The sequence below is a fragment of the Botryllus schlosseri genome, chromosome 12 (genome assembly GCF_051294905.1).
Source record: "Botryllus schlosseri isolate E-star chromosome 12, Bs_hap1, whole genome shotgun sequence".
NCBI classification, from domain to species: domain Eukaryota; kingdom Metazoa; phylum Chordata; class Ascidiacea; order Stolidobranchia; family Styelidae; genus Botryllus; species Botryllus schlosseri.
In genome coordinates this window covers 584361-609932 of record NC_137247.1, presented here as the reverse complement: position 1 = coordinate 609932, position 25572 = coordinate 584361, and the positions used below count along the sequence as shown (strand labels likewise).

Below are 25572 nucleotides of genomic sequence, written 5' to 3'. Positions count from 1 at the left end.
AACGAAGCAAAGTAAAGACTCAGCATGCCGCGACGAAAAGCGGTCGTACACCCAAGACCCCGAGACGATACGGATGGGAGCCATACTAAGTATTTTACGCCAGGGCTACCTGGTAGTTATCGCGGTGCATACGTATTCTCTAGAGGGCGGAATAGAGCCAAAGTCAAGGAGTTTCTTTCGAGCAAGGACGCGTACACAAAACATTTTCCCTACCGAAAGAAATTTAAGAGACCCAGAGTGATTACGTCCGGTCTCGGTGTTCAGTATCAAACCGATCTCATGCATATGCAAAATCTTTCAAAAGAAAACGATAATTTTAAATATGTGTTGGTGACGATCGATTGTTTCAGCCGATTTTTATATCTGTATCCACTCAAAAACAAAACCTCGCAAGGTATTATTCGCGGATTCAAGGAAATATTTAAGGATCGTATACCTCATGTTATTCAAAGTGATCAAGGTTCTGAGTTTACTAATCGTGCGTTTCAGACTTTCTTAAAAGAGAACAATGTGCGACATTTTCATACAAATAGTGAACTGAAAGCATCGATATGCGAGCGTGTTATTCGTACTGTGAAGCAAGTGTTATACCGTTATTTCACGCATAATAAGACTTTGAATTATGTCAGTGTCCTGTCTGAGATATGCCGGGGGTATAACACTACTTTTCACGTTGCTATAGGGTGTCCTCCAGCGGATGTTGATTATTCAAATCAAGAACAAATTTTCCATAGGTTATACGGTGACATGACCCCTAAAAAACCCAAACTAACTATCGGCACACCGGTCAGGATTTCGAAATCACGTGGTAATTTTGTAAAAAGTGCCTTGGCGAGTTGGACCGAAGAAATCTTTTTCGTATCTCAATGTCGTAAAGGTGACCCTCCTACTTATCAATTGAAAGACTACCACGGTGAAGTTATAGACGGTCGCTTTCAGCGTGAAGAGTTACAACCAATAACTAAAAATAATAATATTTACAATATCGAGAAAATCCTGTCTACTCGCAGGAAAGGAAAGAAAACGCAATATTTTGTAAAATGGTTGGGTTACCCATCTAAATTTAATTCCTGGGTCTCGGATTTGTATAAATAGACGCTGAAAATGTTGTTCAACCAAACTATGGATTCTGATTCCGTCTCATCTCGCATGGGTCAAGTCTCGAACAGTCTGAAAAACCAGATTGTGTTTATTGTACAGATTTGTATGTTAGTGTGTGTAATCGTGTTTTCATTATATCAAATTTCTGTCGGGGTGGATCGTGAGATATATTTAACGCTACTGTCTTCTTCACTTGGGTATTTATTACCGAATCCATCACCTCACCGTATATGTTGAAAGAAACAATAAAATGTTGTTGACTTTACCTTCGAATGCGAGTTTGGATAAATTTCCGAATACTAGCACAGATTTTCAAACGGAACTTTACAAAGAATTAGAAATGAATCGCCATGAGCTGGGATTATGTGAGCTGACCTTCCCACATGATTTTCAACCGCGAATTGAAGTGACAGCGAAAAGTATAGGTTTTGGATTTGTCGATGCAAATGGATACACCGAACGGTATTATATTCCCGAAGGCTCGTATTATAGCATCGGTGAAATGCTAGAATCGTACGAGAAATATTACATGGGGGACATTTTCATTTTACAAGGATTCGGTGACTTTAGAATCACATTCAGAAGATTAGTCACGAGTAAAAAAAGACACAAGCGGGGTGTACCCATAAATACCGATACCGCAGACTCTAGCGTCAAACACATACCCCGTACCACGCATGATTCACCCGAGCCTTACGGACTGATACCGCTTGGTTCTGTGTTGGACACAATAACATTTAGACGCGTTGTATCTCGTCGCCGCGGGGTGGTAGAATTTATATTTACATCCGCGGTAAAGTTGGAACGGATTGATAAGGTTTATGTGTATTGTGATCTGATACAACCAAGACCACACGGTAACAAACTGCAACAACTTTTACGGGTGGTTACTGTAACCGCTAAACCGAATGAAAACCAAATCAACATATTCCCAAAACCATACTTCTTTGCTTTAGCGAGAAACAATTTTAGAACAATACGAATTTATCTACGTGATGCGGCTGGCAACCCCATTAAATTTCGAAAAGCACCAGTGACAGTGACCCTACGCTTCCGTCGTAGAGCTGTTGATTCAATATGAGTTACATCACGTTGTCTGGCACCCAAGGTGAATTCTCGGTGGTGTTACCGAATGAAATTATTTGTAATGAACTTGCGTTGATGGATATGAGTTTTGTCAGTGAATCTCTTGATCGAATTATAATCAATCATGATCAAGCACTCTGGGAGCTACATAATGAGAAAGATCGAATAGTAGAAGCGTACCTAACACCACTTGGGAATTATGCAAACAACCTCGAGTTGATGCGAAGAATATTATCTGACAGTTTCAAACACTGTTTCACCGAAAGAATCAACGATGAACTTTTCCGAATTCGTTACCCGAAACATATCACACTCCACCCCACGGATATATTCGCAAATTATTTCAGTGTAGTTGATCAAGTGTCGACACCAGTATGTAATGTCATGTCGATCAAATCTAAACCAACTCAATCCCACCTCAGATATTTATTTGTGTATATCAATGTACTACGACATCATCCGGTGGGTGATTACATGAGTCAATTGCTTCGTGTGATCCAAGTAAATAACGAGACGTGTATGAGACAAGAAGTTGTATATGAAAAACCGTTTTATTTCCCAGTGTCGATTAACCACATCCGCGATATAAAAATCACCATCCGGGACCAATACGGTCAGTTAGTACATGATATAGAGACCACATTGACACTCCACGCACGATGAAAATAGTGACGTTAACCACCTCTATGCTTGGTGTTGATTTTGAACACAGACTACTCACCATCAATAACATTCCGACGAGATATTGCGAATTAGCCCTCATGGAGATCGATTTCACTTTAACCGAACCGGCGATTGGGCAATATTTGTTTGTGTATTGTGACATTATTCACCCTCACTTACTTGGAGATACGTTAGCGAATTTATTACGAGTTATACCGCTGACACCCGGCGATGTCGCACATAATTGGATAGCGACAAATCCGTATTATTTCCCTGTTTCAAAAGATGTTGTAGATTCTGTCTGTCTTTACCTCAGGGATGAGTTTGGGGAGCCTATAAATATAATAAGTCGTTCATTGCAAGCTACATTTAACATTAGGAAGCGATTATGAAAGTTGTTTTCACGTGTGATCATCACTCTGTCCATCGTCATTATAACCAGACAGGCGATGGTTATGGATATTTTAGTGGTGGAGTTCAAGCCGGTTCCGGTATCGGGAGTTTGTTTAAATCACTCGGTCGTTTAGTGACACCTATTGCGAAATACGCTGGCGGTCAATTGTTACGGACTGGAGGTGAAATAGCGAGAGATCTATTACGGGGTAACTCGATCAAGTCTAGTGTTGTCAAGAGAAGTAAACAAGCTGGCGGTCGAGTGATTGATAAAATTTTAACTCCAAAAGCTATAAAAAGGAAAAAAACAAAGTCAAAGAACACTTCATCCAAACGTCGTCGTAAACAACAGGATATATTCGACTAAGAACTATGTTGATGCACGCGGGTTCCAGAGAATGTCATAACTCGGGATTAAACATATTTAGTATACCCCACACGCAAACCAGTATTGAGGAATCGCAATATGTCGTCGTCAAACCCCATAGTTTAGGTAATGTCATGGAAGTACAATTACCAAGGACGGATCGATATATGGATCTACAAAACACGTTCTTGAGATTACGTTTGAAGCTCACTAAACGCGATGGAACTGATTTAGCAAACGATACACAAGTGGGTCTGGTCAATAACATGTTGGATTCTCTTTTCAAACAAATCGATGTAACTATTTCAAATGAGGTTATCACAAATTCGGATAATTGTCATGCGTACAAAGCTTATATCTCTCGGTTGTTGAATGATACACATGGTGCCTCGGAGAGTTTTGTGCAAGGACAAGGTTTTTATAAAGATGTCGCTGGATCTATGGATGTTCTTGGTGCAGCGAATACTGGATATGTTAAACGAAAAGACCTTACAAAAAACAGCACTCCGTTAGAGTTGATCGGAAAAATTCGAATGGGTCTTTTTGAACAGTCTAGATGTATGTTGGATAATGTCGACATGAAATTAAAATTTACACGTAACGAAGATAATTTCTGTCTGCTTGGTGATGCGGAAGATGTACAAATTGTTTTACTCGAAATGGAGGTGTATGTCAAACAGATGAAGATCGCTGAGAGTGTAAGCTTGGCACACAAGTCTGTATTACAGAAGAATACCGCCAAGTATCCCTGGATACGCTTACAAATGTCGACTCATACATTCGCCGCGGGTTTATCGAAAATTGATAGAGAGTTAGTTAGCGGCACCATGCCAAAGAAGATCGTAATTGGTTTAGTCGAGACCACGACATTTAACGGTGTTCGGACCAAAAATCCATTCAACTTTAAACACTTTGATGTTCAAAATCTTTCGTTAAGTGTGGATGGGCGTCAAATTAACGGACGCGAATTTCATTTCGATTTTGATAAACACGGCGGACTCGAAGGTTATATGACACTATTCTCTCAGACAGGTCGCTGGGAATCCGAGGCACCTTTAAATATTTCACGCAAAGATTATGTCAACGGATACACTCTTTTTGTGTTTGATTTGACACCCGATAATAGTTTGGGATGTTATCAACTTCATAAGACAGGAACTGTGCATCTGGTTTTGACTACGTCGAAGCCGTTACCAACCTCCGTAACCTTGTTATGTTTGAAGGAGTTTCAACATCTTCTACAGCTGAATCAAAAAAGACAAGTCGTCGAAATATGAATACGTCTGAGATCAATGATATTCTCTATAACCACCCTGACACACAAAGTCTATATCTAGGAACTTATCCAGTAGACCAGTTACCGAAGAAACCAATTAGCGGAAAATTCGCTATCATCATTAATTACGACGAGTCGAGTTTGCCTGGGTCTCACTGGGTGTCTATATACAGAGATGACGATACTCATTTTCATGATTCGCTAGGTTTCGGACCACTAAAACCTCAGATAATCGAATTCCTGGAACCGGATGAATTTTCCGTGACTGGGAAACAGTTACAGAGTAAAACTTCGGATGTGTGTGGAGATCATGCTATCACATTTTTGATAAAAAGAGCTCAAGGGTTTTCAACCGAGGAATACTTGGATAATTTTGGCGATGATAAAAAAGTGAATGATACGATTGTACGTGCTTTTGTGAAGAGTTTGATTTCAGAATAATAAACGAATGTGTAAATGTGTATACTTGTGATTCTTGTTGTGGCTGTGAACAGCAGACTATTCTATAGGTGTGAAACAGTGGTACGGAAGGTGCGAATAATCCGATCTGAAGTATTATTCAGCTAGCAATCAATAGAGAGGAAAGAGAACACGATCGGTCATTTGACACGACTAAACTACGACATCATATATCATAATTTACGATCAAACTATTTCACACTGACCGGTCTAGTGTAATAATCGATGGTAGCACACAACTGTACGGAAATAATTCAGCGCGCAGGTCATTCGAAATATAGGTCGCACTGCTTAATCCTCGCAACAAGCCACGTTTCCGTCCGCGCGGTTATTGTTGGTGACTCGTACATATTCAACACCACGCGAGAGATACTCGAAAGTACGAATCATCGCCGCGTCCATAAGAATAACGATATATCATTGTCGTACTCGCCGTAATTTGGAATATACACATTACCTAAGGACCAATCACATGACTATTTACTTGATACATATTCAACACCGTGCCGCCGCGCCTATACCCACAACGTTAGTCAAATCATCTCTCCTGAAAGGTCACCATGTCACCGCGCCTATACCTGAAAAGGTAACCATGCCACCACGAGTTTTCACGGCACCGTGCCGCCGCAGCCTATACCCGAAAAGGTAACCATGCGACCCCCGCCATAAGACATAAGGGTCACCATGCCACCCCCGGTTTCTCGGCACCATGCCACCCCGCCCATAAGAACCCCATTGCGTCATGCGAGCGATCATATATACTACTGATGTTGGACAAACGACGGAAGATATTGATTATATGGGAATATTAGAGCATTGGATTGCTCCAGTTGATACATTTGGTCACGCTTAAAAAGTCAGCATGTACTTCTGCATTGTGGCATAATATGGTCTGAGTCTCGTCGCTATAGGTATCGTGTATTGTACACATTTAGAGTCATGTTCTTTTTTATTACTACCCTCAGCTTTCTCTTTACATTATTATATATATTTCTTATATACTCAACTTACCAATTTAATATCATCCATTACTAGCATAACTACTAGGGGTCAATCCCCACTCATGACGGCCTACGGGGATGAGATCTAGTCGTAAAACATCAAGATTCTTGCCTTACCAAATTACGTTTAGCATAATTGACTGCAAGAATTCCAAATGGATGCACTACAGAAATAATATACTGCGCTTACAATGCGCAGTTTATTTTCTGTTTCGCTGCCTTCGGCCGCTAAACACTGTGTTCTTTGAGCATGCGGCAGTTGCAAAGAGACGAGGCCCAGGAACAATAGACAACTCATTCATTCATTTATTGTTGTATCACACCATTGATCCTCGTCTCAAACGTATTGCGATTGCCTATTGTTGTTAGGAGGTAGCGCGGAGACTTCTGTCTGATATTCGGTTCGAACCGCGGACTCGAATCTCCACTGTCCGTTGTTCGGTTTGCTACGATGCTTCTCGCACAGCCTGTCACTGGACGACGTCACTTCCTCACCTTTACACGTTGGAAAAGCTTCTGCGTGATCGGAACTCCTCACGCATGACATCCACTTCCGGTCTGGTCTCGAATCAGACGACCTGCAACGACAAACGCCTTTGTCAGCATAGGCCTTATTGACTGGAAATCAACAATTTTAAGCTTTCCGGTCAATGCGGTCTTGTGCGCAAGTTATTCTTGACGCACGAGCTCTCTGTGGGCGGATACCATTTTCTGAGATCGCTTGTCGGTTGTTCATTTGGACAGCTCATTGAATGATCATCAATGTCATGTTGCCGACAAACGTAGCAAGAGGATGAATCTCGTGCAAATACTTTACGGTACCACGTGGGGTGTGGCGAAACAAACTTTATTAGTTACGTACAAAACTATTTTTATATCCGTCTTGCAATATGGTACGCCCGCAAAACCCATTACACCAAAATCGAAATCTTGCGTAACCATGGCTCTAAAAATAGACAGTGGACCATATACCGTCATACGAGTCGAAATGGAGTGATTCGAGTCAAAATGTTGTGACTTGTGAATGGATGGTCGACTTTGCCGATGACGGATCAACTGTTCAATACTCAAAAATCATCGGTTACATTTAAAAACTAACTAATTCGACCTTCCGAGGAGCCACATGCACGCTGAGAACTGCGCTTTATACCATATTTAATCGGCACGTCATAATGATACCCTGATTTACACGGATCGATCCAAGCCTGATATTTTTTTAATTTGAATTTGGCTTTGAAAATACCAACCCGCTCATCTCTGTGCTAAATCTCACCGCGGTTGTTTTTCCGGGATCGCGACAAGCTGCTTTTCTTCCGCAATATTTCCCGCAACAGGGTCGGGTTGGCAGACACGTTTACTGAGGACGCGCTGAGTTCGTAGAGAAACCTGCACAAGACGTCGTCACGTTCTGCCTTTTGCTTCTACTGACTCTCACCCACCACTAACTGGTTGCGGGTCGCCAACCGGCCTCTTGTCATCCTCCGGAATCTCCGGATGGCGAGCTTAAACTCTGCCGGGAACTGGCTGCCGATGAAGGGATAGAGGATCGGGTTTACTGCAGAGTTCAGATACGCCATGGTCATCACGAATCTACGCATGTCGCTGCACACCTAGATATAGGAAGGATGTCACACACTTCTTATCAGAGATAACAAACTACCGCTACATGATAATGGGGGCTTATTTGCGGTACACGATAAGAGAAGATTTCTCAGTCCATAGACGCAAATCAAGCAAAAAACATTTCCGAAGTTTTTTGAAGTGTTTGGATCCTTACATAATCTATAGTAACCGGCGTGTTTGCACGTCGAATAAATAATATAGGGAAAATTTTGGTTGAATCAGAAATCAGAGAAAGTGACATAAGACTAGGGACACTTCAGAAAAGTTATTTGAATTTTAGTGATCAGTTTAGAATAGCAAAACAATATACATAAAAATTTTTACTCCACCAAAGATTTTGCAAAATTTTGTTACATGGTGTTATAATACGGTCTGTGGCCGGTTAAAGTTGAAATTTGCTGAAAAGGCGAAATGGGAAAGTGAAATTTCCTATCGAATTATGAACGAATGAATGAATGAATCGAATTTCCTTTCCGGGCCATTTTACTGAAAGCGAGTGTCGAAGGAAAGCCGAGTTCGCACGGAACCCAACAATTTCAGTTATCATGAGCTGCAGCCGCCACTCGACAGCGTAACATTTACAAAGCGGTTCCGTTCACCCAACCGCGCATTCACGTTTTCCGATCCAACCCACGCGACATCCATGGTCGACTGTAAACGAGTGAACTCTGACCCCGTCCAACCCGATCACGTTCCAAACGTAGTAAGGAGAAAAGCAAACGACGAACGAGACGACCAACAGCGCCACCACGAGGGTGGCCCGTCGTTTGCGAGCGCCTCCAGTGTTGGTTTGCTGCGACACGGCGTTCGGTTTGTAGATGTGCAAGAGGATTGACACGTGACAAACGGCTGCAGAGATATTAGGGTTGTGAAACATTCATAAATAACAAACGAGTCAGACTTGAGTCAGGAGTAAATCTCACCTATGACGAGACAAGGGATGAAAAAGCTGCTGAAAAAGGTCGCCCACATCCAACTCCGGAACGCTCCGGTTGTTCGAGTCCGGCAGGTCGCTGAAACAATAGACTCGAGTCAAAGTTCTATTGTTGTGGCGCAAAAATGGCAACTGACTGAAGGAATCGAATCTCGGACAAACGGACTCGATGCAGACTTCGAAGGCTTCGTCTTCAGTCAGAGAATCGGTCGCATCTGGCACATATCCGGATATCCGGTTATTGTCTCAAAGTAACTATCAAACAACGTACTTGGAAATGTCGCGACCGTCGAGTTCAGTCCTGAGAAAAAGTTGACCATGGATTATCTGCGGACAGGTCCGGAACACGTGACTGCACGACTGGGCGACCACAGTACAGGACTTCTGCTAGCTTCGGAAACAGGCGAAGTCATTTCTGGTACGGTGACCACTGGCCATATTGTGACTGAATTTCTTAAAACTGGTGCAACTGTGCAGTTGTATTTGGCTGCCCAACCATGTATTCACTTATTGCCCATCAATTCACAGGTTAAGTATCTACGGTTTGATCGAAAAATGGCATAGCGGGCGGCAAATAATCATAATTCCGACCTTCCCCGATCGGGTTTAGTTGGTTGACGATGCATTCGCTGAGTAAGTTCGCGTCGCAAGCTGAAAAAAAATCAGCTTTTGCGAACCAAAGAAAACAAACAGCGGCCGATTACCCTCGCTCTGGTTGCCTGTTCTTCTGCGTGTGAAGGGATGCGGGATAACTTACGATGGCCACCCCGATTACCATGAAAACGCAAATGCAATTACGTGAGGTTTTGGGCGAATGAGTGACGATCGGGCCATAGCTTCAGATCCTAGAAAAATGACAATCTGTGAATCATAGGATCATTTTCATTATTAATCTAGTCTTTCTTGTTAAATACGGTCATGTATAGTCTTTCAACGCCCCGCTTAAATCAGACCAGCAGTCAAGATCAATGTCATTCGCCAGGCTGATTTTGAAAGCGAACGACTTTGAGCGTGCAGTAGATGCTGACAAAGCTTTGTAGACAGACACGCAACGGTCGATGCTCATCACCATAAGGAAGAGCCCACTCATCTGGAAATGAGAGGCGATTCGAATCAATAAGCTCATGAAACCATCGATCAGGCTTGGACAAGTAAATAATTCTAGTTGTCGACTTAGTGAAACCTACTTGAGTATTCTGAAAAGTTTTGCCTACAAACCAAAACACTTATTCTTCATGCCTTTCTTTAAAAAATTCGGTAATTCTAATTCCAATCTAACTTCGAAAAGAACGGCAATTCTAGTTCGAATCTAACACTTGATAATCTGTGTCACTATATAATTCTAATGTAATCTAATTTGGCAAAAACTGTATAACTATAATACTAATTCTACTCTAATTTTGAAAAAGGCTGCAATACTCATTATAATCGAATATGGTAAGAAGCTGTGTAGCTACAATTCTAATTCTGATCTAATTTGGGGGAAAATCGTGTAGCTATACAATTCTAATTCTAATATAATTTGGGGAAAATGTGTAGCTGCAATTCTAATTCTAACCTCATTTATGAAAAGCCGTGTAATTCTATAACTCTAATAATAATCTAATTTGAAAATATCTATGTATATCATTTTAATTCTAATCTAACTTGAAACAAACGGGTAATTTGTATTGTGATCTAATTTGCAAGAGGTGCAAATTTCCGGTCGTGCGTTACTCACGAGGATGTTGAGATAAAAGACGAGTCCGACCGCGAACTTGCATAGAAAGTCGCCGAAAACCCATTTCAGGGTCACCTCCGTTGAGATGGAGAGTGGGACGAGAAGAAGGAATACGAAATCAGCCATCGCCAGGTTCAGGATGTATACAACTGATGACGTGTCCTGAAACAAATATACAATGTCACTCTTGGTCAAAGAATAGTCAGATTTGGTAATGAAGTCGAATTAAGCATGTAAAAGATGTATCAGAACTAATACAAGTACAAATAGAGAATGAAGATTTGAAAGTAGCTACCCAGCAAACACCCGATCTCCCACGGACTTACAGGTACGTCCACAATTGTGCCTAATCGTCCCACGTCCCACTTTTAGTGACTGAGGACTTGCTCAGTAAGTCACAAATTGACGTCCGATTATGTAACTCCAAGTGACCCCCAGAGGAAGTAACTTTTGGAGTTCTCCTATGCCAGTCACCAATGACCATTCCAGTGGATGTCATAATAGTGTGATGCCTGGATGCCACCTACACCGGAGTTGATTTGGATGTCCTTATACTGGGAAATCGTTTCTATGAACTCAAATGTGCATTATTCTGCAGTCAATGCTAAATAAGTTGTGTTGAATGCACTCATGATATAAGTGAAATCTAGTGGAGTCAAGCCGTGAATGGTGATATGGTGATGACTTTCCCATCGCGTGGAACTTCACATGCCCGGCTATCGATCATTGCGGTCGCACAGTGCTAAAGAGGCTCGATATAATGTGCGATACAGAGACACAGTAGCTTATTTTATTGTGACATTACTGGGTCGAAAATGCCCACATCAGGGGCAAATACTCGTAATGCATGTGAAATCTTCCGACATCAGAACTTGACAATCGTCATGATGGGATTGTCATGACTATTCCAATCACGGAACAACGCAGTAAGCAATCCTCTCGGCTATTTCGATAATGGAGTCGAACACGCCTGTTGCTTGAAATTCATCCAACCATAAAACCAGAAGCCTGCCTTCTTCTATTTGGCGAGCATCGCGCATGCGCGTTGTAATTCAATTTGATCAGCGCGTGTAGCAATGGCGGAGGGGGTAACCCTAAAAGGAGGGAACGCGGAAACTGCGGAAAACGCGGAACTCGCGGAAACGGCCCCTAAAACGCGGAAACTGCGGAAAAAGCGGGAAACCTCGATTCCTAAAGCGCTGAAATAGAGGAAAACGCGGAACGCGGAACATTCGGTCATTGACCTTTATAGATCACACAGTAGGCACTAAAACGAGGAAAGAGCGGAACGCGAGACAGTCGGTCATCGACATATCTAGGGTTAGGGGAGGTGGGATATTAGGGTTAGGGGAGGTGGGATTACGGTTAGGGGAGGTGGGATATTAGGGTTCGGGGTTAGGGTTAGCTTAGGATTAGGGTTATAGGTTAGGATTAGGGTTAGGTTAGGGTTATGATTTGGGGAGGTGGGATATTAGGGTTAGGGGAGGTGGAATATTAGGGTTAGGGGAGGTGGGATATTAGGGTTAGGGGAGGTGGGATATTAGGGTTAGGGTTAGCTTAGGATTAGGTTAGGGTTAGGGGAGGTGGGATATTAGGGTTAGGGGAGGTGGGATATTAGGGTTAGGGGAGGTGGGATATTGGGGTTGAGGGAGAGGGTGATGTTAGGGGAGGCGGGATGGTATAGGGGAGGCGGGATATAGGGTTGGAGAGAGGGGGATGTTAGGGTTGGGGAGAGAGAGGGGTGATATTAGGGTTGGAGAAGAGGGATAAGGACATGATATCCAACCCGAACATCCCCCTCTTCCTCAACCCTAATATCACCCCTCTCCCCAACCCTAATATCCCGCCTCCCTTAACATCACCCTCTCCCTCAACCCTAATATCCCACCTCCCCTAACCCTAATCCTAACCTAACCTAACCCTAATCATAACCCTAATATCCCCCCCTAACCCTAATATTCCACCTCCCCTAAACCTAATACTCCACCTCCCCTAACCCTAATACCCCCCCCCTAACCCTAATATTCCACCTCCCCTAACCCTAATATTCCACCTCCCCTAACCCTAATATCCCACCTCCCCTAACCCTAATCCTAACCTAACCCTAATCATAACCCTAACCTAATCCTAACCCTAAGCTAACCCTAACCCTAATATCTCCCCTCTCCTCAACCCTAAACGTAAAACGAAGAAGCGCTATTACGACAGTTCTCTGCCATTTATGAGTTCCTCTATGAGATCTACCAATGTCAATGACCGACTGTCCCGCGTTCCGCCTTTTCCGCTGTTTCCTTGTTTTAGTGCCAACTTTGTGATCTATAGAGGTCAATGACCGACTGTTCCGCGTTCCGCGTTTTCCTCTGTTTCAGCGCTTTAGGAATCGAGGTTTCCCGCATTTTCCGCAGTTTCCGCGTTTTAGGGGCCATTTCCGCGAGTTCCGCGTTTTCCGCAGTTTCCGCGTTCCCTCCTTTTAGGGTTACCCTGGCGGAGGGACGAATTTATCACAGTAATGCTACAGGGTTGGTGCGATGACATGCAAAATAAGGTCAAAAACATGCAAAATAAGGTCAGTCGCGACGTGCAAAATAAGGTCAGTCACATGCAAAATAAGGTCAGTCGCGACATGCAAAATAAGGTCAGTCTGCGCATAAATCCAAATCTATATTTCAATTCCAAATCCAACTCTTTTTCTTATGAAAACTAAATTCAAAATATCTTTCCTGTATAGTAGCCTACGTTCAACAGTGAAATTCCTTATCTATATCCTAAGTCTTAGGATGTTTCAATCAAAAGATAACCATGATTATCTTGATTACGAAGTCAGTCGCATATAAAATATTATTATCAGTCAGCGCGTAAATCCAAATTCATATTTCAATTTGAAGTCCAAGTCTTTCTCTTATGAAAAATAAAGTTAAAATATCTTTCCTATATAGTAATTTCATGATTGAGATTCCTCATCTATATCCTAAAGGTGAAGATGTTTAAATAAAACATGATCATACGATTATTACGATTACGGGGTGATTAGTCGCATCTAGAATATTAACAGTCCGTGTATAAATCCAAATACTTACTTCAAATCCGACTTTTTCCTTGTGCCACTGACCTTACAGTCTGCAATCTGCATACTGACCGTATTTCGCATGCGACTGACCTTATTTTGCATGCGACTGACCTTATTTTGCATGTCGCGACTGACCTTATTTTGCATGTGACTGACCTTATTTTGCATGTCGCGACTGACCTTATTTTGCATGTGACTGACCTTATTTTGCATGTCGCGACTGACCTTATTTTGCATGTGACTGACCTTATTTTGCATGTCGCGACTGACCTTATTTTGCATGTGACTGACCTTAGTTTGCATGTGACTGACCTTATTTTGCATGTCGCGACTGACCTTATTTTGCATGTGACTGACCTTATTTTGCATGTCGCGACTGACCTTATTTTGCATGTGACTGACCTTATTTTGCATGTGACTGACCTTATTTTGCATGTCGCGACTGACCTTATTTTGCATGCGACTGACCTTATTTTGCATGTGACTGACCTTATTTTGCATGTGACTGACCTTATTTTGCATGTCGCGACTGACCTTATTTTGCATGGACGGACCTTATTTTGCATTTGACTGACAGTCAGTCCGCGCATAAAGCATCATTTCAAATCCAACTTTTTTCTACTTGAAATCAAAATATATATTTTGCTACCTACCCTACTTTCAACATTGAAATTACAAAATTCGAATGAAAATTCAGGTATATGTCCTCGTGAAAATTGAAACGTTCGATTTGTTTCCTTTGGTCATTTTAAAATCAAAATCCTATTTTGCTTCTCTGCAAATTGCATGCCTACATTATGATTTAAATTTCATATCCAAATATAGGGGAAGACCGAGAGCAAAGTTACAGCGGTGGGCTCTTCCAGCCATTACTAAAAAAAATGCTGGATTCAGGATGTATAATTGTATATCGTCAGGTCATCATGTCTTTACTGCCGGCGCCAGAAAATCTGAATTGTTTGCTTCTTATGCATGGATTGTAAGTTGAAGAGGTGGTTTGAGACCGCTGTCATCTTCGGCCGGACGGTCACTGTATAATGTAAATTGATGTCCGGGCTCCTCATCGCAGACATGATGTTACGTCAGTATTCATAAACAGCGTCCTTTTGAAAAAAGACGTGGTGAATGACGAATACAAAGTTATACAAATTATAAAGTGAATAAAGAGAGCAAGGAGAAGCGTCAAAAGATATATAGCGAACAGTTTTATATCAGGCATTGGGGCAGGGCATATCGTTTCAGCAATCTTCTATCCGTTCATTATATCGGGTGTGTCATATGTATTGCATACTGCATTGTGTGTCTTGAGCGGATAAAAATAAATTTATTAGGCTAGAAATTTATATCAAAGGATATAAAAATGAAAAATACACGATGACGATCTCAGTATAAACTAATACATACTATAAATAACTATATTTAAAACTCGTTTCTCTCATTGCAAACGAGTTTAAAGGTCGAGTGAGCGATTCGCAAGTTGCTCAGGACCTTTTTGGGGCCTTGGCAATGACACGGAGATACGATTAATGTCAGAAGAGATCATATTCTACTTGAAAAATCAAACAGTCATTCATTTTTACTAGGGCCATTTTTATATGACCTTAAAAAATCAATAATATGACTTTAATTTTTGGAAATATGACTTTATATGACTTTATGTGAAAATTGCGTATTTTTACTCACGGAATTACGGAGTAAAACATACGCAACATAACAGTAATACACGTCCATTTTTATTTTAACCCACTGTTGTAGTAGTTTCATCCTAGTGTGGAATGTTAGAGTCTTTGAAGTTACGATTTGGACGTAAAATGATTTCACAGACACTGATGAGGGTTGACATTTCTGCAGTTTTGCATACAGCGCTGGCGAAATGTCTTGTCGTTGTAGCTCCATAATTTGTTTCCCATCGTTTTTGTCGAATCGCTTCTTCGTGTAGTTTCTGAGCTCAAGCAGTTCTTTTCCGAAATCAAGGGTATTTAGATCGGCATGAGCCTCTTTGATTTTTTTCCATTTTGAGTATAAATTTTGAAATATTGTTCTAGTCGAGGCATATTTCTGTTAACTGAATGGCCCTAATAATTACGTTATCGCTGTGGTCTAACGTATTGGCAATAATAAACAATAATGGCCGGACTAGATTCCCGAAATGGCATTGACTTCAAGTACTTCTATAATAATTTAGCCATAGCCCTACTATATTATTATATATTTAATTAAAGTCGGATATTTCTCGGAACGACACGTTGTACGAATTGAACTTTGCAATTAGCCTATCTTTATGCGTGAATTGCGTTGAACGAGTAGCATATGCGTATATCTTCCAGTGTTGGGATCAAGTCACTACCTTCGAGTCCCGAGTCATGGCACATTTTGACTCGAGTCAAGTCAAGTCAATCGATTTTCGAAGATGACTCGAGTCAAGTCAAGTCACTCGTTTTTTGGAGGTGACTGGAGTCAAGTCGAGTGAAGTCAAGTCAAGTCATACGAAAAAGTTGACTCGAGTCTGACTCGGGTCAATTCATGACTCGAGTGATCCCAACACTGACATCTTCTTTAAATTAAATTAACAAATCCAGGGATATTTAGATATCCCTAAGCAACTTATAGGACACATTCCAGAGGACTTTTTGGATATTGATCATACAAAATGTACAATTGAACTCTGAAAAAGTCTGCATTATATAGATCGTCGGCTGTTATAAAGGAAAAGACAAAATTGGACCGTAACGTGTTTCGACAAACCTTCAACACAATCGCTCCTATTATCAATTCATTTTTCTGACACCTCCGTGTACTTACGAGCTTTAAAAGCGTCGTATAACTGCAAAGTTTTTTAGTCACAATTGATCTGCGTAATCCAGAATAAAAATAATGTCAATGTAGCAAATTAAGCCTGACAATTATTGTCACCAGAAGTCACCAAACCTTCCTTATCACCATTCTCATATCCCGAAACCGAATTACACAGTCTGTGCTTAATATTCATAAATGATGTCAATCAGTGGCGTCAATACTATGTGTCATCATCACCCATAAAGGACGAGCTGGCCTGTCATAAATAGGAAACCCAAAGTTCGAAGAAGGTTTGTAAAACTAAATATTTGCTTACTGGAGTAAGGGGTAAACCCGTCATTTAGTAGTTAGTGCCGAGCGGGTTGCCGCGTTCAAGAAGCATAATTGAAGTCGGTCTTATGCAGGGTCGCAATTTTTTGGTGACTCGAATCATTTTCTTTAAAATTAAAAATGACTCTACTCATTGACTCGACTTGTACTCGACTTATTTTGCATGACTCGGACCAAGTCAAATGACTCGAGACTGGGTCTAACAAAAAACAGGCGTTTTTTTACGAGTAGAAGTTCTTTTCGAAGCAGCCAAAAACATCCTTAAGTAAAATTAGGTGACTATGAAAACTACTCAGGTGAGTAGTTTTAAATAGCACTTATAAATGTGCACTCGTTGCCCGTCAAAACCTGGAAACCGACATATGCTTGAACGAAGAAAAACTACCATATGATCAGGACGAATACAAGAAAACGCGTAGCGCTATCAAGTTGCCGGACCTGTAGTGGTGAAACAGCATCTCCCGACTATCCGACAATCGCCGAGCATGTCCGCATTCAAGTCGAAATACAAGCAATTTCTTCTAGATGAATAGGCCTACTATTAGTCAGCCTTCAGGATTACCGGACCATGAACTAACATATCGATCTCGCCAGCCGCCATCATGCCACCCCATTTTTTTTTCTATATTATCTACTTTTACTTTTCATTTAGTGTGCATACCTCTTCCCTACTTCGGCTAGGTTAAGGGGGGTGCCTGATTTTAAAGACTAGCCCACTCCAAGTCGTTTCGACACCTATTCCTATCTTCTCATTGTATCGCAGTTTTAAAATGATGAAAATATGCGGAATGTGCAGAGAGCTCGGTTTATTTTCCCACGCAGAAATGTATTTCAAACAGCTTGACGACTCGCCGCAACATGTTATCTAAATAACTTTACTAGTTTGCTAGCGAGTGGCGTAGTTGGTTAAGCACCAAGGGGAGTGGTTCGAATCCCGGTTCGGACTAACTTATATGTGTCGGAGGTTACATGGGCTCCTCATCACCGACCTCATGCGCAGTACTGCAATTGCGGTGACTTAAAAGGCCCAGATATGACAGTGGATCGAGCTATAAGCTATGAGTCGAAAATAACGAACCGATGAAAGCCTTGAAGATACAGAGACTGCCCATCAGCTCATGAAGAAATGCATTAAACTGCGGTGTGATAAAATGTGATGTCGTGGAGCACAAAGCCTTAATCAGGCTATAAGCATCACTGTTGTGTTGTGAGTTGTAATAATGATAATAATATACCAGTCCCTGAATTTATAGGTCTTCGTGATATGTAAAATTAGGTCGCAATAAGTCGCTACACGCAGAATAAGGTCAGTCGCATGCAAAATAAGGTCAGTCGCATGCAAAATAAGGTCAGTCGCGACATGCAAAATAAGGTCAGTCACATGCAAAATAAGGTCAGTCACATGCAAAATAAGGTCAGTCGCGACATGCAAAATAAGGTCAGTCACATGCAAAATTAGGTCAGTCACATGCAAAATAAGGTCAGTCGCATGCAAAATAAGGTCAGTCGCGACATGCAAAATAAGGTCAGTCACATGCAAAATAAGGTCAGTCACATGCAAAATAAGGTCAGTCACATGCAAAATAAGGTCAGTCGCGACATGCAAAATAAGGTCAGTCACATGCAAAATAAGGTCAGTCACATGCAAAATAAGGTCAGTCGCGACATGCAAAATAAGGTCAGTCACATGCAAAATAAGGTCAGTCACATGCAAAATAAGGTCAGTCGCATGCAAAATAAGGTCAGTCGCGACATGCAAAATAAGGTCAGTCACATGCAAAATAAGGTCAGTCACATGCAAAATAAGGTCAGTCGCGACATGCAAAATAAGGTCAGTCACATGCAAAATAAGGTCAGTCACATGCAAAATAAGGTCAGTCACATGCAAAATAAGGTCAGTCGCGACATGCAAAATAAGGTCAGTCACATGCAAAATAAGGTCAGTCACATGCAAAATAAGGTCAGTCGCGACATGCAAAATAAGGTCAGTCACATGCAAAATAAGGTCAGTCGCATGCAAAATAAGGTCAGTCGCATGCGAAATACGGTCAGTCGCCACATGCAGATTGCAGACTGTAAGGTCAGTGGCACAAGGAAAAAGTCGGATTTGAAGTAAGTATTTGGATTTATACACGGACTGTTAATATTCTAGATGCGACTAATCACCCCGTAATCGTAATAATCGTATGATCATGTTTTATTTAAACATCTTCACCTTTAGGATATAGATGAGGAATCTCAATCATGAAATTACTATATAGGAAAGATATTTTAACTTTATTTTTCATAAGAGAAAGACTTGGACTTAAATTGAAATATGAATTTGGATTTACGCGCCGACTGATAATAATATTTTACATGCGACTGACTTCGTAATCAAGATAATCATCGTTATCTTTTGATTGAAACATCCTAAGACTTAGGATATAGATAAGGAATTTCACTGCTGAACGTAGCCTACTATACAGGAAAGATATTTTGAATTTAGTTTTTATAAGAAAAAGAGTTGGATTTGGAATTGAAATATAGATTTGGATTTATGCGCGGACTGACCTTATTTTGCATGTCGCGACTGACCTTATTTTGCATGTGACTGACCTTATTTTGCATGTCGCGACTGACCTTATTTTGCATGTTTTTGACCTTATTTTGCATGTCATCGCACCAACCCTCCTCCAGTAATGGTTTAGTTCATAATGGGAAACGTTAACAGCGTGGATTGTGAGATGTCTCTATCATGAGTACCGGAAGGGCAGGAAGCTTGGTATTTGAGTGCTATATTTAATAAACAGAAACAGTCTCGACCATCATGAACTGCTGATGCGATATAATGAATTCGACTATATGATTATAGTGACACGGCTGTAATATCACCTACAGACGAAATTGATCGACCCGCTGCTAATCGGTAACTCATGCAAGCCGATAATTCTTGTAGTACATTTGATACTATATGATAGGCTATAATGTATTGATCATAGAAGTATGATTTATTGTGCTCTGTTGCATAATGTCTCACAAGCAATAACTTGACATTTCATGTGCATCCTGTGAAAAGTTTTACAAGGATTTCCTAGGACTGCAGGACCCAATCAGCAAACCAGATGCCGCATAAAGTAATGTACCGGTATTTTATAACATATCGGTATATGCTGAATTTTGAAATGTTATGTAGGCTAATAGAAATGTGGAATGTTCCTTTATGGAATGTGAGATTGCTGAATTTTTCGATGCATGAAGATTGTAGCATCACATTACCATCCATTTTCGTATTTTTGTGTCCACAACAGTATATAACCATCTATAATAGCGTTAGTAAAGTAATTGCTCAAGGCTTTCAGTGAACATGTAAGAATTTATGGCAATATTGGTTTATATTTTGGGTATTTTAGGAACAACATTATATTAGTTTGTTAGCCCATCTTTAACCTCGCTCTAATCAAAGGATACTCCAACACTAAACCAATTATAAACTCTATAAACTTAACATGTTCATGGCCTGGTGCAGACGGGTTGTTGGCAATGTTACCGCAATGTTGGCACGACCTCCGTGCATACTTTTATTGCTTGATTATAACTTTTGAAATTAGTATATATACACGGAAACATTGCCTACATTGCAGCAGTATTGAAAAAGTAGGCTATGGATGGGCCCTAAGGAAGGCTGATTGCTCATGGTCATCTTGCCGTCGATAAGAAACACAACCTTATTATCAATGGATTCTTACTATATATGGATGGGACATATCTGTGTTTGTGTCTACAAAGTTACTTCATTTCTACCAGGAGACTAGATATTGAACAGGCAATGTTATGTATAGTTCTAAACTTCAGAGGAAAACGCCGCAGTGGTGCATTGTTCATGGATCAAGATGTTGAATTATGTAAGTTGAAGTTAAGAACTAGATATGATGATTTATGATTGTTCATTAATTAGCAATTTATTACCCTGAAAAAAATGCCATCGATGATGCGGAAATATACTATTGAGTATTGACGGTGGTTCGAAATCAGGCTGCTAAAACGTGCAGGGTGGAACTATAATTTTAATATAAACTGCATTCTTATAGTGGCATAGAGCGTGTAATTTCAGTAGGCTGTCTTGAAAATAGTCACATACTTGGCTCGAATCATAAGAATTGATGCTCGTTCGAGATTTGAGTAACCATACCAATGTGCTCAGCCCTACTGATTAGTCATTTCAGTGAGTAGAATGTGGGAATGGTCCAGCTTGAACTTCAATGTCTTTTTTTTTTTACAGGATATTCTAGATTCCTGGCTTGGCTTCTTGACAAATGGCTTCACTACAAACATTATAATAATTTTGATTATTTAGATCGGCAATGTCTTCAATTGATAGTGTTCAACAACGTCAAGAACACTGTATAAAGAATGTCTTGATGACTGGAACCGAAAACGTTCGCAAGAACTACTGCCACATGGAACAAGCGTTGCTGTAAAATCGTTGCTGCGTAATCCTCAGGAAAAAGTCAGAAGGTATAAAACATTGAATACACTTCATGGAAACCAGAGGCTGTGAAAGTAATCATCTTTTGAACTGAAGTAGATGTAATGTTATGGATTCATACACACCTAGAGGTAACAACTTTGAAGTTGCGTTAGATCTACTCGAAATGGAAGTAGATAATGCAGTTCTGGAAAGTATACAAATAATAAATTTTAAAAAGTAGATTTGGTTGAGGTGTTGCGTAGGCCTTCTTAGCGTTTTATCATAGTTGGTGGTCGAAGTAATTATTGTTTGCACTGTAGTTGAAATAGTTGCAACGCCTTGAATTTCTACTGCTGTACAATTAGCCATTTACCAGGCTTGTAAAATTCACTTCAAAATGAAGTAAAAAGTTCTATAATAAGATTTTGTGCTCTATTCTATCCCAGGGGTTCTTAACCAGGGCCCGTAGACCCTTTCGTGGTACGAAGCACCACATCAGAGGGTACGATATGCATCGTGTGATTAGACCTATATGCTGTTGTTCTCGTGCTATGCGCAATTGTTTTATGTGAATTGACTATCTGATTTTAATATGGGTACCATCCGAAATTGTGTTGAAAATAAATTGTGGGCTGCTAGAAATCTTATCGGTAGCATGAAGGGTGCGATCGCTGAGGCTAAGAAACAATGCTATTACTGTGGCTAAAGTTGTTATTGATATGTTCCAATAATAATCGAAGGCAACAGCTAATTCTGAATTAATTTGACTTTGGTAATGACAGTAGCAACAGCCTACTTATCACGACTATATCAAAACCCGGCTTAGGCTACACCGCTCAAATGCTCTGATACCAGATCAAATTTCAGTAGATTTTAAAATACTCGACATAAAACTGTGACACGTCAAAGGTCCACCAACTGCAATATTAGAACCCCGAGTTTGACGATGTCATGATGCATCCTATTGCATTATCTCTATAACTCATTATTTTAACAAATTATGCCCAGCACAAAAATAATTTTATTGAAATATTCAAAACTGTGATTTTTTTCGTGTCAAACGTGAATAATACAATAGTAAATTACATTCTCGAAATGTTTGTGGAATGCCTGTCAGCAAGCTCCCGTCAAATAAGGCCTACATGGAAATTATACATTGAATATCCCTATCTTGCTGCGTCGTCAAAAATCCTGAAATTGACCTGCGACCACATTTGAATTTGAAGCCACTGCTCTCTATGATGTGACAACATTATGAACAAGTAAAAGTTGAAATATCGATATCGTATACGACTTCAAAGAAAATGACTACCGGCTCTACATCATATCAAAGAATGTTTTTTAGATTTAAGATAATTCCTATTTTATTGTACTTTGAGACAATACATTTGTCATTCACACGATCGTGCGTAGCTACGTCCTACATGTGCCGTGTTCTGCGATATGACCAATCGATGTTTTAGGCCTCGCAGTGGTACGTAGAATCGGAATTCTAATTCTTGTTGAGTACAATTTATGTACCCGAAAAGATCATCTGTTTCGACTTATCGTTACTCTATTCAGATTCGTGGCAAGCCGCGAAAGTATTCATCGTTAGTACCGTACTAAATAGTATAAATAGCGATGTACAAGACATCAAACTACTTCCAAGTGTCGACACGGTCAAAATATGGAGACTTGAGGAATGTCGTAGTTGTATGCTTTTAAACAGAGATAAGGAAAGTCATCATTTTCAGCACTCAATTAGAAATATTTGTAGCGTCAGTATTCTAGTACAAGTAAGAGTAACGCAATGTATTTCTACTCGGGTTCAAGCACTCAAAGCAGCGATATACACGGCTTATCAAAACTATTTTAGGTAAAGTAGAAGTTCTGGAAAGTACTGAAGTATGTACTTGAGGTGTTTCCACAATTTAATTTGATTGACGGGTTGCATACTCCGTATCACAACGTCAGAAGCTCCCCGCACTCGAGTAGACATGGTAGTATCGTCATAAATTATCACTCAGCACAAGTAGAAGTAGCGGATCACAAGACATATCACAATTAATGCATGAGGAAATAGAAATCTCATGTGCTATGTCAGCAGAGTGGCTCTACAAATGATTTGCTGACATTGTTGTATATGTTTCAGGCAAAACAAAGACCAAGAAGAAAACTGTTGTTGCAACCAAGTTTATTGCGAATACGCGCTCGCGCTCTTAACATGATGCGGTGCAAATGATCCATCGTTTTATAATATGCAATGTAAATTATTACTTATGATTGCTCCATGCTTTTCCCTGTTTTAGTTGTATTAGCATTTGTACTTTATCAAAGTCATGTGACCCGTTTATTTCTAATTTCATGATGCACTTCAATTGAAATGTTTGTAATGGTATTTTAAAATTGACTTGGAACTTGCTGTTATATACAAAATCCCACTGACACATTTATTCGTAGTGATTTCCTGATCGATTTTTCACGTAAACCTGAACTTTGTTAACAACTAATAGTTCATTAGTTAATGTTGTACTTGTATTTTGCAATTGTCGTTTTTCAGTAACCCAATATAAACAGTTCGTTAGTTTATATGATGTTGAATTCCATGTAATTGCACCAGGTGTGGAGGGGAGTCCTGAAATGGTAATCCTGAGGAATAGAACAGGTGGTAAATGACATATCCAGAGGGAGTCACGTCACGTTCACAGCAGATCCAATGAGTCCATATGGAGTCACTTCACGTCCATAGTAGACCAACTCAGGAAGTGTTTAGGACGCTTCTAGTAGTCGAAAAATCCACTCCAGGGAAGTAACGCTGGGCGCCCTGCGGCTATTCCGCAGAAAGTCAACTGGAAATCGAGTGTTTGCTGGGTAAGCAAGTACATTGGGTCGATGGGTCGCGTACTCTGAAATGTATGAGTACACTAGGCCTTGCTTAGCCGAAAAGGTAATGACAGTGCAATTTCCAAGTAAGTAAATATAAATTGTAAAAATAAAAATAAAATGAGTGTTCTAGGCCTAGTTTTGCTGCAAAAATTTCAAGCTGTGAAGTAGAAGTCAAGTTGATCAATTAATGAAGTAGTTCAAATATGCAGGATCTATTTGAGTAGTTCGAAAAGGTAGAAATATTTTTACTGGCCGCCCCACCGCCCGTATTCCAAAATCGAATACAAGTCATAAACCAAACCAGAATTAATTTTGTATCATGTCTAATCCATGTCAAAGCTCCATAATTGCTAAATTTGTTCCAAATTGACAAGTATCTGAAATTTTAAGTCCATATACAAATCTAGCTTTAAGATAATCATAAATTCACATCTATGATCGATAGCCGGTTATGGTGACATCACAGCACCAAATATCGTGAACATCACCCATACCCCGACGCATGTGTGATCGTGTCTGGATTTTTGTATTACGGAAAAGGCTCGTTTTAATTACGAGCCTTCTCACGCGCCATTAATATTTAATGCGAATATCCCGCGCGCTTTATGGGTGAAATGAAGGCGTTTTCATTAAGAAGCGGCTTAGTTAGGGCTGTCTTACAGCGTCTAAAATCGCCGCACGTATCGCCCGCATCCCAGATACGGTACGAAATATCTGTCTAGCAACGTAATGCTTCCCAGAACAAGGCTAGATGGCGGTAGCTTACTCGTGGAATGCTCAATAATTCACTACCTCCTCCTAATTATTAATGAGATGTCCTATACGCAGAGCCGACCAGTAAGTGAGTACTGAAGTTTAATTATTTTACCATAATTCTACTTCTACTTATCAGTTTTTCGAGTAGGGCCTACTCAAACAGGTTTTGCCTACTCACACTGCTTACCCAAGTTCTTATGTTTTGAGAATACTAGGACCAGAGTACTTATAGATTTTAAGAGTACTGAGGTAAGTTTGACCTACCTACATTATTTCATCAAAGTGGTTATGGTTTTAGGCTAATTTTATTTCGAAGTCTTCAGTTTCAGGCAAAAATATAGAGTAATCGAGTAATAATTAGGCATTTTTAAGCTGTCTATTAGGTGGACGAATTTATTTATCAGACTTCCACCATATCATGGGGTGGAAACAAGTAGATGACACTTTCAGGAATCAAACTGTGCTTCCACACCGCATCCAATGGGTGAAAATGAGTCAAATACACCTATACTTTTGGAGATTTAGCACAGGGTGTAGTGAATTCTGTTTTCGTGTAACTCCTTCTTTGGATTTCTTGGGGTGGTACACGAAAAAGCACCACACTACACCCTTGCGATATATCTATTTGAGGTGTATTTGACTCATTTACACCCATTGGCTGCGGTGTGAAAGAACAGTTTGA

General features: G+C 40.4%; 1 protein-coding gene and 1 long non-coding RNA gene across 2 annotated transcripts in view; one reads left to right on the top strand and one right to left on the bottom strand.

Moving 5' to 3' along the window:
* Positions 1-25572, bottom strand: part of LOC145452005 (frizzled-10-A-like) — a 297630-nt gene that overhangs the window by 35490 nt on the left and 236568 nt on the right. The window lies entirely within an intron of this gene.
* Positions 20574-23565, top strand: LOC145452032 (uncharacterized). Its single transcript, XR_013919172.1, has 3 exons — positions 20574-20700; positions 21153-21313; positions 23401-23565. It is a non-coding gene; the product is annotated as an uncharacterized LOC145452032 (long non-coding RNA).